This window comes from Egretta garzetta, unplaced genomic scaffold, assembly GCF_000687185.1.
Source record: "Egretta garzetta isolate BGI_Z169 unplaced genomic scaffold, ASM68718v1 scaffold19, whole genome shotgun sequence".
Taxonomy (NCBI): Eukaryota; Metazoa; Chordata; class Aves; order Pelecaniformes; family Ardeidae; genus Egretta; species Egretta garzetta.
In genome coordinates this window covers 993,504-1,010,230 of record NW_009260768.1, presented here as the reverse complement: position 1 = coordinate 1,010,230, position 16,727 = coordinate 993,504, and the positions used below count along the sequence as shown (strand labels likewise).

The following is a 16,727-nucleotide window of genomic DNA, read 5'->3' as shown; positions in this document are numbered from 1 at the left end:
TGCATTCCAGGAATCCATTTTTTATAGTAGGTCTTTTTCCTTTTTCTTTTTTTTTTTTTTTTTTTTTTAATGAGTTGAAAATTTGATGTCGTTTTCCAGCCTGTAACCACGGAGTGCATTGTACTTGCTACTAAATGACACGGTGAGAAGCAGAAACCTGGCCGGTCTGCCTGAAAGCATGACTTCAACATACAGGTCTCTACCTCAAGATACTTATTTCTCATAATACAAGAAGGGGTGTTAAACAAGGTCATAATGGAAGTTAATTTTACCAAAAAGAATGTATCTGTGCATTTCTTTATTTTATTTTATTTTATTTTATTTTATTTTATTTTTATTTTATTTTATTTTTTCAACAACTTGTCCTGTTGAGCTCTCAAAAAGTAGACTTTCTGTCTGAGTAACAACCAGACATACACCTATTTTGCAAAGCAATGAAGAAATTTCCACATGAAAAGTAATGAAAGCTCCCAGTGCAGGAATTATGTTGCTCAAGCAGAACTTATTAACCACAAGACATTTCTGAAATATCAACGAGATTCTTTGCCCCATCCTATGCTGAGTTTTAGCTTCGTATACGAATCAGCTCCAGCAATTTTTAAAACAAAGCCTGGCCAAAGAGGGACAAGAGGCACGAGTCACCAAGTGAAAGAAACGGGCAAAGATCGATTTTGCAAAAGGTACAGAAAGGACAATAAAATAAGAGACTCAAGGAAAATGATACTTGTTCAGAAAGGGGTGAGATTATGACAAATTGCACTTTCCAGGTCTAAGAAGCCTCAAGTTTTTTTTTTTCAGAGCAGTGTTTCAAATATAGGAGCGGCTGAACCGCAAAGAAATTTGACTGCCCACATTTTCCAGAGAGTGTCTTTCTGAAAACAGGTGACTTTGCTGGTGTGGAATGAGAGGTTTTAAAAATCTGTTCAGTTGCTGAACCTAAAATAAAGCTTCATCAGGACATGGGAGTCCTGAATACCTTCCTCTACGCAAAGCTTCAGCTTCTGAAACCTTTACGCAACACAATTAATTTCAGCAGACCCTGAATAAAACTGTTAGGTTAGGATCCAAACAAATCCGGATTTATGAGCCTAATCCTGCACATTCCACTGAAAATGTTTGCTTGGGCCAGTGGTCCCACCTACCATCAGAGATGCTGCCCCAGAGCTCACCGAAGAGCATCGAGTGTTTCTGCTTTAACTTGAGGGAGGACAGGATCAATTCGTAGGTGGATTAAAGCCACTCAGAGGGGAAAAAGAGCGGCGAGTTCACTGCATTGTGGGACCAGCTGAAAATAACAGGCAGCGCTCAGCACCCAACCCAGAATTTGAGCGATTTGGCAACGCGTCCCCGAGGGGATTTGCCGTATCTTCGGCCCGGACACAGCATCCTTGTTACAATGGAACGGTGGTTGTTTTTAAAGCCCTGGACAATTTCTGCAAAACATGTTTTTGTGAATATTCAATTGATTCTCTGAGATTGAAAAGTATCCGAGGCGGGGTCCACCTCTGATTCTGTGTTTGGCACAGCAGAGTCCTGTCTGAGATCTCCACGTGCTGGTAAATAGCAATGAAGCCGATGGCGGCGTTTCAATAGCATTCACACCTTACTTGTGAATATTTCTGAAAATACTGCAGTAGCTGTGTTCATGATAACACCCCTCATGGCGAGTTCTGAGTCATGAGTTTGGAACTGATAAATACCAGAAGACTGAATAAGCATTGCAGCCGTCGTCAGGCAGCAAGTGCATTCATTTGGTCTCGGTGGCCAGTGAAAATAAACAAACAATGCTGAGTGTTAAATACCCTTAATCCACTGATCAAAAATAACGTATACTTATTTCAGGATGTACTTCTTCCAATCATTCCGAAATATTTGCCTTAGTGTTTTTTTTTTTGGTTTTTTGTTTTTTTTTTTTTTTTACTGCTCTATGTCTCTTCCCAGCATTGCATTATCTTTAAGAAATCTGCAGCTGCTCCACCTAAGGCTGTGGTCTAAGATGGGCTGGGTATGTTTATTTGTACTGAGAGTGAAAATCTCCAAAAATAAATTAAAGACCAGGTGTATCGAGAAGTGATGCTAAGTGACTCAAGAGGTGGCATCTAGCCCATTGAGTCAATACTGCATGGATGATCTGGCACGGAGTGAGGACACAGCCTTCTTGCTGGTGCCTCCTGCAAGACAAGGCATAAAACTTCCAGTTGTTCCTACATAATATAGCATATTGTTTTCTTTTACTTTTCTTAGGTTCCACTCTGTAAACTTGCACTTGTGAAAATGAATCTTGGTTTTCTCAGTAACAGAGGAGGCCTGATGGAAGAAGGAGATGTGAGTTGCCCTCAACCCTTAGCTATGCAACATTTTGTCAGAGAGCCCAAGAAGATGGCAGGGCTGGAACATCTCAACCTGGGTGTTGCCTACTTCCAGGCAGTCTTAAATCTTGAGGACTTGACTGGACTTTAAGCCTGGATTCGCTTTTCTCTGATGAATAGCAGCAGCAGGAACTGTCGCTGTCCTTCCCAGTAGGATGCATTTCCCTCCCAGCCTTACAGCCCTTGCTGGTGGAAGAAACAGAAATTGCATATGTTCTGCAGCTACCAAGATGAGTCATGACGATGGCTGATAGTGTTTGTTGTATAAATATTGCTCAGACAAAATAAACAAAATAAGCACTGGTTGGCAGTCTCCCTTAGCCACCGCAGAAATGGAAGTGTCATCTGTTTTGGTGGTCAAGCTGCAAATGGGCAAATGTGATCTCAGCCTAACCCTGGTATTGACAGTGACACCACACACTACGGCGGCCAGGAACAGAAGCATCAGGGAGCCAGGCTGACGCTGGTTCTACAGCCACAACCTAAAGGACAATCCCTGCCAGTAGAGCAGCTTGGCCATTTATGTTTCCTGAATGAACCAGTCGGTCAAGGTGGTTGTCTCGCCCAAATCGATACGGCAGGGACGTGGCGACAGACGTGCCATTGCCAAAGAAGCAGCCACTGGGGTGGCCCAAGGCAAAGGCCTCCCGCTGTGGCAGAGATGCTTCGTGGCAGCCCAGCTACGCGACTCTGTGAACCTATTGTTGCTGACTTGCCATGACATAATTTCCACCAGCATAAATCAGCGTGTGCTCGGAGATCAAATTTGGTTGGCAGGGTCCTAGCCCTTTCCAAGTTTCGTGGCTAGTTAGCTCCACATTACTTCCCCAAATGCTCCTATCTTTACATTTTTAGAAAATATCCACTGCTCCTAAAGAAGTTTCCAGCCTCATTCTAAATGACTTATTCCTTTTTTTTATTTATTTTTTTTTTTCTCTAAGAAAGTAAAATCTGTGTGCTTTCTTATTAAGCCACTTTATTCTTGGCAGGCTTTGAAAAAAGCCCTACTTCAGCAATTTAAGCTTTTCTTCCTGGAGGCACAATACTCAGACACGAGGAAAAGTAAGTCAAGAAGACAAAATAAACATATTTTTCAGGAAGACTCTAAGCCAAGTGGAACTTTCAATGAATGATTGAGAGACTCGCTGCTTTTGATATGCGCAAATACATCCCAGTAATGCATACCCCATGCAGGCACACACCACACTGCTGGATACTGCAGAGTGGTAGAGGCAGAGGGGAAAAACTATAATAGATATTGTAGTTTGTCCCCCACAATGGCTTTGAAATACAGACACAGCTCAGTAAAGGTTGTCCAAGTTCATGACTCATGACATTGAATTTGTATTGCCCAGACCAAAAGGAGGAAGGGAAAGAATCACAGTTTTTCTGTTGCTCATAAAATATTCCACAATAACCTACGATCCAGAGTGGTTTACAAAATCCTGAAGCTTGTATTTACTTCCAACCCTCCATTTATTTGCTTAAGTAAGAGGAGATAAAGGTGACTGGATTTATATTGTGGTCCTACCCACACCGGATTTATTAAAAATCAAGGCAGATTCATAGGTGGTAGGAACTGCCATTCTCTACGGAGGCTAAAGGTGCTGACTGCTGAATACCAACCAGGTCCATGGCTCTTGATGATAATTAGGGCTTCATCTGTAAGCTTTAAATTAGCATATTCAGGATCTTCAGTAGTGTATCGCACTTTCCTGCCTTCCTCAAGCTGAAGCATTTTTATCCAGCCAAAAGAATCCAAATGCCTATTTGGAAGACCACATCAAAATAAATGGTGGGAAATCAGTAGGAAAGTGATTCACACAGAGAAATACAAAAATAATACTAACAAAACTTGCCAAAGAGCTCTGGGCATGTAAGAAATCACTGCCATGACATGTCCTTGGGCCCCTTGAGCTGAGGACACCCACATATCTGTCGTATGTCTTAGAACTGTTGTTCAAATTGACTCATGAACTTGCTCATGGATTTCAAGGCAGCTTCTTGCTCCTAACGACTTCTTTTATTGACAGCAAAACCTGCCACACAGGGGTGGAAAAAAAGCGCATTTCATCCACGACACTGTCTGACTGTACAAGGCTCGCGTGTCTAGCATGACTCTGGGACTTCACCCCTGAGGTGACCAGGGGGGGACAGTCTGGGTAAGGGGAATCCTGGAACCGCTCCAGGCAAGTTCAGACTAGCTTTGTTCATGGCGATGAAGAAAACCAGGGGATTAAAACAAACTCCAAAATCTTGGGCTCTTCAAAACCAACTTGGTGCCAACAGGCCATTGCCTTATTACCCCTCTAGGCAGCAGCTTAAGTCACAACAGCAGCTGAACCACATAGGGCAAGAAAACAAACCATGCTAGGATGGAATGGAAGCTTGTGCCACTGGTATTAGTTAGTTTGATTGCAAAGATCACCTTCTGTGTGCTTAATATCCTTGAAATTTATTCCATGATCAGGTGATTAATAGGGAGAGAGAAATACAGTTCAAGCCCAGTTCAACATGACCCATGAAACCTTCTCTATTCAGGCGGCCTTATAAATGAACAGAAAAAGAACCCTAGCTCTGCATCGCTTCTACTTCGCTATAACTGAAATTGAATTTGAAGTTCAGGTTATGCAACAACATAGCATTGTCTCATTTTATTAAGGCCACCAGCTTCTGGAGGTCTTTGGCATGTTATTGTTCTCAATTAACACACTTCTCCTCTTTCTCTCTGGAATCTTTCCCGCTGGTTTGCATTGTAATAATACCTCCAACTCATAGTCTCCAAGATAGATTTCAATTTGTGAGGCCAGTTTCACTTCATAACCCACTAAAGACTCTTCGGTCTCCATTCTAACATGCTGCATTAATTAGGATGAAATCTGCAGAAACAAACAAACAAACAACAATCTCGTTGCTTTTTTTTCTGAATAGGTCGCTTTTGCGTGTGGAATAAATCTTTACATTAGAAAAAACAGCCAGCAAATGAAGCCAGACAGTAGCTGTGTCTTTTGGCAATAGGAATAATCTAATAAAACATCACCTTTCAAAGACAAAAAGAAAAAAAAAAAAAGTTGTTTCTCTGGACACTCAGTAACGTCACCTCGGCACGAAATATATTCCACTCTTGGTTTGTGTTTTTTGGACCAATGCAGCTTAGGATGGTTGTTATCCCAAGACCATGCCACCAGAGTTGGAATTAATAATATAAACGGCGAGCCCAAGCTCTGATTGACAGATCTGATTCTGTTAATACCTTCTAGTTGGTCTTCTACTACGGTCAGAAGTTAAAATTTATTTTGACAAGCTTTCTGCTGGTTATGGAGGCTAGAAGCTTTATACTGGGGTATCCAGTGATTAAATATCTGGCATAGATTATCAAAAACTATAGGGAAAGGCAAGGAAGGCCTCTTGATGACAAACTAGATCCTGCGGTGCATAGAGCTTGGTTTTAATTAAGTTATTACCTTCCTTAATAGGAAGTAGCTGTTCCTTTGTTCTTTTGCAAGTCAGCAGACAGTAACTGAGCGTGGAATGTAAGCAACTCAATTAAGGAAAGGCTGCCTTGACGGATGCTTGCATGCACACGGAGGTCGCCCCACTAAAGTACCTGCTGGTTTCTGTTTCACCCAGTGGCGACCACCTCCCCGATGAACAGCGCGGGATTTCTGGGGTGACGGTGTCATGGCTCAGGCATATAAACTCTGGGAGGGTCAAAATGAGTAATTCAGGATTAAGAGGAGAGCTCTTGGGCTTAATCAGTGGATTCATAGTAATTAAAGGCAGAAAGCTCTATGAGTCAACCCATTTATTTCCCAGGGCAGTGGCAAGATTGTCTCCATAGTTCATTTTCCATAATGCCTCAGTGTACCGGATGAGTGTTTCAAAGATGTTTTGTAAAACAGGCCTCCTATTATCTTTTTTAGCACCTGTACCAATAGCATTCAGGATCAATAATAGAGAAGGCAAGAAAATCCTGTTTTTTCTTTCACTTCCACTCCTGGCAGTGGCTTATAAATCTGCACCCACCGCAGCTCAAAATATCATCATGATCAAGTCCAATTCAGATTTTAGTGATGGGAATCCCAGCTCACAGAAAGTCAGTAACATCAGCATTAAAAGTAAAACCAGACCCATTAGTTTTCACCTTTAATGTTATAAAAATTATTCTAGTTGCACCAGGACAGATCTGAGGTGCCAAGTCCTCAAGGAGAATTGAAGTCAGTAGAAAAGTACTGCACATCTCACAGAGGGATGCCCGAAATAACCCGGTTCTTATCCTTTACCCTTCTGGAACATCTTCCCTGGGAATTAAATATTCCCCATGGAGTAAAATGTGGTGTCAAACTCATTCCAGTCATCTAGTTGCATCTTATAGAGTAATATTATTTGATGTAGGGTAAGATTATAAAAGCCCCACAGAATACTCTAAAAACCCACTATGTAGACCATTCTTGTACAAAATCAATCAACAGCAACAAAGATCCCATCCCATACCCTGCTGGTGATGGTTTGTATGAAAGTGCAGTCAAGCACAGATGCTACATATGGTCACGAGAATCCCTCGTCTAGCAGGAGTAGCCACCCAAAACTAACTTCAGACTATACACTTTACAAAGAGGCAATCCCCGTGAAGGGTTTACTAGGGGGGAAAAAAAAAGAGACAGAAGGAGTTTAAACAAAAAAAAAAAAAAAGAGAGAACAAGGCTATTTTCAAAAGTCTAAACTTTTTTTGGTCAGAGGCTATGTGTGAATCTGTCAGTCATTGCTTTCACTCTTTATGGATTACTGAACTTTGTGCGAAGGTAGAACTGTTGCAATGTTTAAGCAATGGATGTTTAATATCTTTAAACAGTGAGAATGGCAAAGCTCATTTCAATAGCAAAGGGATGCTGAAGAAATACACGTTCCTTACTATGCTGATAATCTAAGATACTCTACTACAGCAAAGACGCTCAGCATGCCCTGCCCTGCACCCACAGCCAATATGAGAAGAGGTATTGAGCTGACATCTCACGTAAGATAGGGAAATGGGCCATAAAAATATCACGGTGGCCAGATCTCCCAGTCAAAAGTGGGAAAATTACTAGAAGGCCAAGGGAAGGAAAAATTAGAAGTCTTATTTGCTGAGAGGGAATAGGAATAATGACTACAATAAACCTGTAATTTTAATTTAATGCTATTACAGCCACAATAACAATACTGTAATTATGACCGCATTCCATTCCAACAATACTCATCATAGTAAGAACCGATGCAGACAAGATGAACGTCAGATGCAGAACGTCACTATGTGGTGCAAATCTTTCTTCTACGCACAAACCGTCCTTGCTGCTTAGTAGATATTCTGAAATCAGTTGATTATACATCTGTACCTGAAGGATGAGGGCTTTTTTTTCAGTGAACTTGTAAGAATTGTGGGGACCTCAGCTGTTCAGCCCGAAGCATTTTCACTCCAGAATAAAGGACTTGTTTTATTTAGGAGCAACAACTGATTCATCAGGAGGAGAAGTAACAGAAAATCAGATCAGAGAGGTACGGCCTTGGGGAAGCTCCTTCAGGGTTGGGGTCCCCATTAAAGAGCTTAGTCAATATAAGAGCTAGAGCTTGCCTTGAGAAAGCATTCAGAGAAAGCGGTAAATGTAGAACAGCTGCTCGTGCTAAGCTAGCATGCTCCCAAATTGAGATACGGGATATACGATTGCATAAAACATCGGATGCACGTAAATCGGGAGTGTTCCTGTGAGGCAAGCCTCATGTTGACATATCAAGTATCACTGAAGAAAAAGCTAATCTCATGTTGGAGAATGACCTGGTTGAACAGCCTTCATCATCTTGGATAACACCAGATACAATGGTATAAAGGGGAACCGAGATTTAAAATACAAATGTTTGCTCCTTGAGAAGAAACTTAACTAATAGATGGTTCAAGATTGTTCGCAAACTCCTCGTAGCAACAGGCACAAAATGTTTTAGCAGTTTTCATTTGCTAATGGACACCATCAGATTAAATTGGCATGTAAGGATCAGGAAAAATCCTGCCCTGGTGACATATTATGGATTAATTTATTCCTGCATTATGCCTTTTTGTTTCATCAATGCATTGGAACCATTTCAAAGGGCCAGCAAAATAATGCAGTGCAGGTTTTCAGCATGGAAGACATGCCCCTTTATGAAAATAATTCCCCCAAATTATTGCATATTGAGCTAGCCAAATACATTTCATTTCAAATTAGTTCAGCATGAAACTTCATCTTCTCAGGATGCCTTCTGAGAGCTATTGTTCTAGAAATGTCCATCCCCACCAACCATCCACAAAGTTCCTTTCAAAGTGCTCCCCAACCACCCTCTCTATGATGCTACGTCACTCTGGATTGATGTGTGCAGATAATGCTGGGGATGGTAAAAGTCCAGGTACATCATGGGAGATGTTGGGGACAGGACGCGTATCCAGCAGGAACTTTCCCAGATGGACTTTCTTGCAGGCTCATATTCATCAAACCATAATTTCTCTGCATAGTTTCTTCTGCACACTGCTCTGTGGTTTCTCTTCAGATCCTATAAATCTTTTGTCTTTTACAAACGATTTCCATGGAGAGAAACTCATGAGTTTCATCACTTATTGGTACGTAACTCCCAGTACAGCTGACATGAAGTGATTCTTTTTTTTTTTTTTTCCTGGGCACTGTACTTGATCTTTTACTTGGAGGTTGGTTAATACCCAGGCATCCTTTAGACAATTATGAAGCTTTTGTATAGGAAATGAACACCTAATCCCTAGATCCCATGAGACTACGCACCCTTATAGAAGGAGTATGTCTTTTAAGAAAATCCTTTGCCCTTTGCTTTAAGAAAATCCCTTGCCCTAAGTCTCATAAAACAAAGCAGCTTAGGGATCCTTGCAATTGCAGGGCTGAACTAAACACACTTAACAAAGTTTCCCTTTGTCAACAGCATTTTGGTGAGGTTCCCTCCTGCAGGATGAGTGTCAGGCTTCAGACTAATCTCTGTAATTCTTTAACTAGAGATTTGCACATTATTAAGTGGTAGTTTTCTCAGTGGGTGGAAAGCTATCACGCAGTGGAACATTTCTCCTGATGGAAAGCTCAAATGCTCCATTCTCCACTTAAAAGGCCAATGGCTTGTGTCTCAGCTGAAGGACAGAAATGGCAAGTGAAATCAGAATAAAATCCCTGTTAAAATACTTCTGTTCACCACATCTACCCATAGGCCGTGGGCAAGCAGAGATTTCTTAAGTTAGCCCTAACTTCTTTGCTAACCATTACTTAGTCTCTACAGGCAAATACAGATCTTGAAACAATCACTGATGTGCACGGTCAGCAATCACAGCCTGGACTCCATGGGACAAACCAGGAGTTAGCATGACTGTGATAAATTACTGGAGGAGCTAGCAAGCCTCGGCGTCTGCCTACCTTCAGTATTCTCAGCAAAGACTCTTTTACTGTCAGTTCAGCTGAATCCTGATTCTCTTCTACTGGTAGACATGTCACACAGACTTTAAAATACAGTAAGCTAAAATATATTAAAATATAGAACATCAGAGATCTTTTAGGTTTTGACTAATACTGTCCTTTTATAGACAGTGAGAAAAACATACTCGCTTTTTGAAATCGGGTACCAAACACCTAAGGTAAGCTATCTCAGACCCTTATGCCTGACATACAGTCCCGACTTAAAACAAACCAGGTCCATGCACGGCATGCCAGCACTGCACCAGTACACACAGTGGGACATGTGAGAAACAGGCAGGGAGTGGCACATTAAGCTCTACGAGAATTTGCAAGGTGGGAAATCAGAAGGAAATTCTCCATGGTTCATTGAAGAGTCATTCTGGTGAATAACCTACCCAGCCTTTGGCAAACCAGGGTAACTTCTCTGAAACAATCTATCCCATTGTCATTTATTTTTAAGATTGCTTCCACATCCAGCTTTCACCTCCTTCCCTTAACAAACATAGGGCCAAACTCCCCTGAGGTCTTTACAACGGCTTTGCTGGGTCCCTGTGCAGGCAAACTCCTGTTGGCACCGAGATTTGATCCTCAAGCTTCATCTTGAATTCATTTGCGTGTGGCATTTGCATGCTGATTTCTTTGACGCCCTAATGGTTCAATTTCAAAGCACATCTTTTCCCTTTTATCTCTAGCTGAATGAGATGTCTCAATAAGCGCCAGATAAAGACGGAAGTCTTTTGTCTGAAATCACACAGGCATGGCCAGCTGTGATGAAAACTGGCTGAAGTTTCACAGGCTGCTTGTCTGCCTTCAAACTGGAGCTCCAGCTCCTTTCAGTCTGGAGGAACAGAGCAGGGGGAAAAGGCCTTTCTTGCACACATGGTTGCCAAAACAGCTGAGTGTCTTCCAGTGTTTATTTTTCCTTCCAGAAGTTATTTTTGATAAAGGGGTTGGGGGGAGCAGAAGGAAAGAGATCAAGAGGGAAGAAAGAAAAAAAAGAGCGAGCAGATACGGTTAAACCTATATAGGCTTTGCATCCTATGAGTTATTAGATGGTAGACCATCTTTATCCTGAGAGAAGACATTGCCTTTTGCATCTGAGCCTCAGAGTCAGACATTATTCCGTTGTTTGACAGTGGGATGCCCTTGAGCTATTTCTCTCGTTTTAAAAAGACTTGCTTTTGTGCTTTTGGGTTAGCTGACTTGTTGAATGCAAACAGCCTGGCACTGACAGTAAAAGCTATTTTTTTCAGCCAGTTAATAGTGAGCAACATTTTGTCTACCTTAAAAAATTGCCAGTAGGCCTACAGGATGGCATAATTAAGGTAGGGTTATTTCAAAATCAAGGATAGCAGTAAGGAGTGCCTTTTGAATAGTACTTTTGAGGGCTTTAAGAGATCTACCAAATATGAAACCTCCTGCACAGTATTCAACACTGGTTACATACCGATCAGATTTGCTCAGGGTGGTGCATTAGAAATTGGAAAGATCTCATTCTACTGCCTATGCCAAAAAAATCTAGATGGTGAGTTTTTTCCCCAAACGATCTTCCCCGAAGCTAAAGCGAGCTTACGCGTTTTTCATGGAGTTATTGAAAACACATTGAATTTAAGCTCGAGAGGTCCTGACACACGGAGAACAGTTTAAAACCTGAAAGGCCAGGGTGCTTGTTAGGATTATACATGGTGGGGACTGACTAGCAATTGCTGATTTTGGTCTCATTACAGCCTGTAATGCGGTTTGTGCAGATTGTAGCTTGGCACAAGATGCTCTCCATAAAACCAAGGAGCGAGAGCCACCGGCGCATCTTTGACCACACTTTGCACAGAGACTTGGGTGTCAACCTGAACTCTAACAATCCTGCCAAACCAGCGCCATTCTATTACGCTTTCAGCGGAATGACAAGGAAACGTAGCTTCCCCATAGGAGCTCCAAGGGGTTAAATTCCCCTGGAGAAAGGAAAGTCAGATGGGCTAGGCTCAAATAAGCCGCCCATCTGGGAAATGTCAAGTTTTCTCACAATGTTTTTAAGGGTTTGTAATGTGGCTGATCGTTTGCATGCATGAAAACAGCATGGGAATGCAATATTTCCTACTATATGTGTGGTGGAGCCCTCCAGTCCAGCTGTATTTTGCTTGTCATGTTCTTGAATTCTGACACCATTTAGAACATGCCAGTTACTACCGTAGAAAATGCATTTTCATTCTGTTCCCTGGATGAAAAGCACGTTAAGGCAGAAGAGAAAAACCAGCAGATTCTGGAGCTATCAGTGAGGTCTCTTTTATTTATTTATTTGTTTTCTAATAACATATCATTTCATCAGGGGGGTTGAGTGGGTGGGGGTAAAACTCAGTTTGACACCATCCTAAAAATGAGAACGTGAAAGTCTGGGCTTGATGCCACAGAGGAAGAGAGAGAATGATGACAACATTACTGTCACTATATTACCACACGCTGTAAATTAAAGTTAGTGGTAAGCAGTTTAAGCACTATTCCTGTCTGATTCATTAAAAAAATACAGTAGCTATATGGGCACAAAAGTCTGGTTCTTCATGTATCTGATATACGATTGGAAAGTTGCATTATGTCCTGCCTTGAGGAGAGGCGTGTACTTTCAGCGTCCCAAGTGGAATAGCAGATGTGGAGCCATTGACTGCTGTGGATAGGACCCCATGCCTGATGTTTGGCTACATCTGAAGAGAATTGTCGTTGAAATATGTGAGCCAGATCCTCCGTAGGTGTAAACTGGCAAATCCCTATTAAAGTTAATGATTTACTGATTTAGTCCAGCTGAGGTCTGGCACTCCGTGTGCGAGTGTCAAGAAGAGGAACTATTTATTCCTAAGTGAACCATTAACTTTGGGTCCTTTATGTTCATCTCTGCAGTTAAAATTCCTACTGCATTTCTTCAAAAGAAAAAGGGGTGATATAAACATGACTCATATGTCCACATACCACGCACCATGACCAGCAGAAGCTGTAATTAGGACTTCTCAATAGAGCTATATTAGTAACTGGTTTTTCCTTTCACTGCCAAGTCAAGCATAGACCTTTTGAATCAACTCATTACAGAAATATTTTAATGCAAATCGATGCATCAAAACATGTTTGTTGGGGGTAAGACAATGCTCAGCATTTCATTCTGATTCAGGCTTGCTTAGTTGTATTTTAAATAGAATTACCAGCAACTTTGAAAAGCACAGGTCATGTCAGGGAGAAAAGCAAAAATATTAGAACGGTCAAATATCAAACCCAAGTTTTCTGAATGCTCCCTATACAGACATATACACACACACCTATGCCAATCCAATGAATAATTCATCAAAATCAAGGTGAGTACATAATCCAGGGGTATCTCTAAACCTCCGCATTGTTCACCAAAATATGTTTTATCACAACATTTTCACCCAGCTCAACTGCTTTCTGCAGAAAGGTCTAGAAGAAAACATTTACTTTCTGGGATAACAGTATCTACACCAGGTGGTGTTTCTATTACCTCGTCTGTCTCCTTATCCATTCATCTAGCCAGGACAGTATTTACAGACAAGACTAAAGGAGATCGAGGTCTGAACACGATCACAACTGGGAGAGTAGGTGCTTTTGTAGTGAAGGTGAGGTTACCCGTCCGCACAGGTAGCAGAGATGGATGCACTGCTCTCTCTGCTTCATTTGCAGACAACCATGATACCGTCTGAGCCCACAGGGTTCGATACCAGCAAGCCTTTTATTCTGTCTTCCTAAATTTAAACCTCCTACATGTCTGGGTGACTACAACACATAGAACTGATGGAGCCGTTGAAAGGAAAAAGAGTAACGAACGTGAGAGCTGTTGGCTCAGCTTTCTGTTCCTGTAATTTATGCACTGACGGTTGCTGCTTCATTTTTACCCTGTGTGAAGCTCAGAAGATACAGACATGGAAAGGCAAGCAAACTATAGAAAACATTGTTATTTTACTTGTTTAAAGAGAATAAATCCACTCTGTTAGGTGGCCACTTCTACCTCTTTAACATTTCTTGTTCTGCTCAGAGTGGAGGAGAAATCTCTCTTGACAGCAAAGTTGCACAGTTCAGGTTAGAATGTACTTGGCTTTTCCCTCCGAGGCAGCAGTAGCAGACCGTAACGTGCAGAACTCTGTACCTTACGCCCTGCTTTTGCAGGCAGCTGGGGCTCGTACTGGGGCCAGAGCAAGCTGCACTGGCAGGCGTGGGAGAAGTGAGCTCTGCAAAGAGTAGCTCTCGCTGTTTGATGTGTGCTGGCCGTACAGAGATGGCTGGAGAAAGCAACTTCATTGAACAAAAATGGGCAAAACCCAAAGAAACAAACCTCCCCTCTTTAATGTGCCCAACGCACGCTGACTGCTGTTCCTTGCTGCAATGATGAAACAGCAGGTTCCTACCAGATGAGCTACGCGAGAACATCATTTGTCTCACTGCCTTATTCTGTGGTTGAGATGGGCAATTAAAAAGCCATGAGCATGCAATACTGGCAGACTCACACCTAATAACTGTACTGTACATCATCATGGCTTCAGACAAAACAAACACATGCAAAACCAGTAAGACAGACCTATTACTAATCCCACCAAAGATTTGCACAATCAGATGCTTCCAAGAAATAGGACCGTATTTCCTGGAGCATCTTATAGTTATCACGGACATGTTACATGAGATTTCCCAAATACACGCTGGCTGGAATATTGTTCTTGGAGCCTTCCAGTTCTTGTTGAGTCACCTCTTAACAATCACACAAGAACAATGAGATTGTAACTGATCTCAGTGGGCCAAAATTTTCATCTGAGAAGACTTCTTTACTGAAGTAAGACTCTGTTGCTGATTCCAGAGACATAGAAGAAACCAAAAGCTCTTACCACCTTTAGTCCTAATGGTATAAGAATGCCCAGCGGCTTGAGCCAATGTTATTTATTAGAGCTAATTTCATCCAAAAAATACTATTCCAGGTCAGCCAAAACTATTTGCAAATTTGAGTCAATCAGAAAGATAAAAAAATATTAAAAGGCCAAAATTTTTATCCCAATGCTTAAAAATGAAACGATCAAAGGGATGCAAACAATATGGGCTTTAAACGTTATTTAAAAGAGAAAATATTTTCCCCTGTTGTGGATATTGGAACACCTCTTCGGCTTGGTTTATTTATTTCTTTGGTGCTCACAGGCAGAGCAGACGGGGTTGGAAAGCAACCTAGGTACGAGCTGTGAAAACTCCCCTCACTTAACGTCCATTTCAACATTTCAAAACTTCAGATAAGCTTCTGGCTACCTGAAAACAAAATGGAGACGGGAGTTATGAAGAAGATTATTTTTTATTTCTGGAAAGTCACTAACTCTTTGCTATGCTGGTGATTAATTTTGTCCAGAGAAAACAAGGCCACTGTCAATAGGACATGAACTTTTCTTCCTTTATCTCGTGTGTGTGTGTGTATCGATAAGGCTGCGAAGGCAACCACCCATGCCCACGCACATTGCAGATACGAACCATGCAAGCGGTGGCACAAGGCTGAGCTGCAATTTGCAGCAGAATATTCTGGTGAAGCTAAAATTAGAAAATGATTATTCAAAACTTGTGCTAGTTCCAGCTCTTAAAGCTGATTCTGCTCAGAACTACGCTGTTAGGAACACTTGGCCAGGATTAACAAATCAGCTATTTTCCTGAGATTCGATTTCATCAACTGCCATTTGACAAACTCCTATGGAATGTTTAACATGACATTGCTCTTATCTAGCTGCCCAGCATGGGACGGCTTTTTGGAATCATCTGATACATTTATTAAAAGCCTTCAAAAGGTCACCCACACTGCAAACTAAGGTCAGCCATAATAACGTCTGTATTTAGATGGATGAACTGCTTGGGGCTCCCCCACCTGCTGAAGGGTCTAATGAGCCAGCTGAGAGTTCCTGTCATAGCAAACATACCCCTTCTCAATTATAACCTGTAGGGCGGGCTGAAAACGCGTGAGCATGGAGAGCTTTAGGAGTAGGCATTTGATGGTGATGAAAGAAATAAAAACAGGCCCAGAGAGAACACTGACATACAGCTGGGGGGAAAAAAAAAAAAGTTCGCCTATACTATGGCGAAAGATATAATGTGTTTCACGCTGAACTCTGGGCACGGACCTTATTTATGTCTCTTTTAAACCAGCTTGCTAGCGAGCGATATGGTTTGTTTCTACAAGAATTCTGCGGTAAAGGTCGGAGAGAGTGAAGCAGCCTCAGGTGCAGACAGGCCACCGCAAGGCCTTCCACGCCGCCCAGCCTCTTCCAAGACGCCGTGTTGCTGCGCGAGAAGCACATCCATTACCTCCTGCAAGAGGAGCCGATGGCGATATGGGGCTCGGGGAAGGATTCCGCCTTGTTTCCTGGGGAAAGGAGCCTAAATTCAGCGTGGAATACAGGCGCTGTTGCCCCACCTGTTTCAGAACAGCTTGCCCTGCCTACCAGCGTAACCTCATGGGGGGCATTTTGGGGAGGATGCTTGGGGGCCGGTGTTATCTGATGATGCTGGGAGGGGAAGGCTGCAGCCAGAAGCACTGCGTTCCCCCCACTGACGCCAACGGCTTTCCCTGTGCCACAGGGATCTCCTCGCACCGTCACCATGACCAAGCCCCTGTTGGCTGTCGTATGGTATAACACAGGCACACGCTATTCTAAAATCATAGAATCATAGAATGTTTTGGGTTGGAAGGGACCCCTAGAGGTCATCTAGTCCAACACCCCTGCAGGAGCAGGGACACCTTTAACCACATCAGGTTGCTCACAGCTCTGGCCAACCTGGCCTTGGATGTTTCACAGAGTCACAGAGTCACAGAATCGCAAGGGTTGGAAGGGACCTCGGGAGATCATCTAGTCCCACCCCCCTGCTAAAGCAGGGCCTC

General features: G+C 42.3%; 1 non-coding gene across 1 annotated transcript; it reads left to right on the top strand.

Moving 5' to 3' along the window:
* The first annotated feature begins 8,901 nt into the window (after positions 1 to 8,901).
* On the top strand, positions 8,902 to 9,011 carry LOC118453042. The gene has a single exon (XR_004842930.1). It is a non-coding gene; the product is annotated as a U5 spliceosomal RNA (small nuclear RNA).
* Positions 9,012 to 16,727: the final 7,716 nt, after the last annotated feature.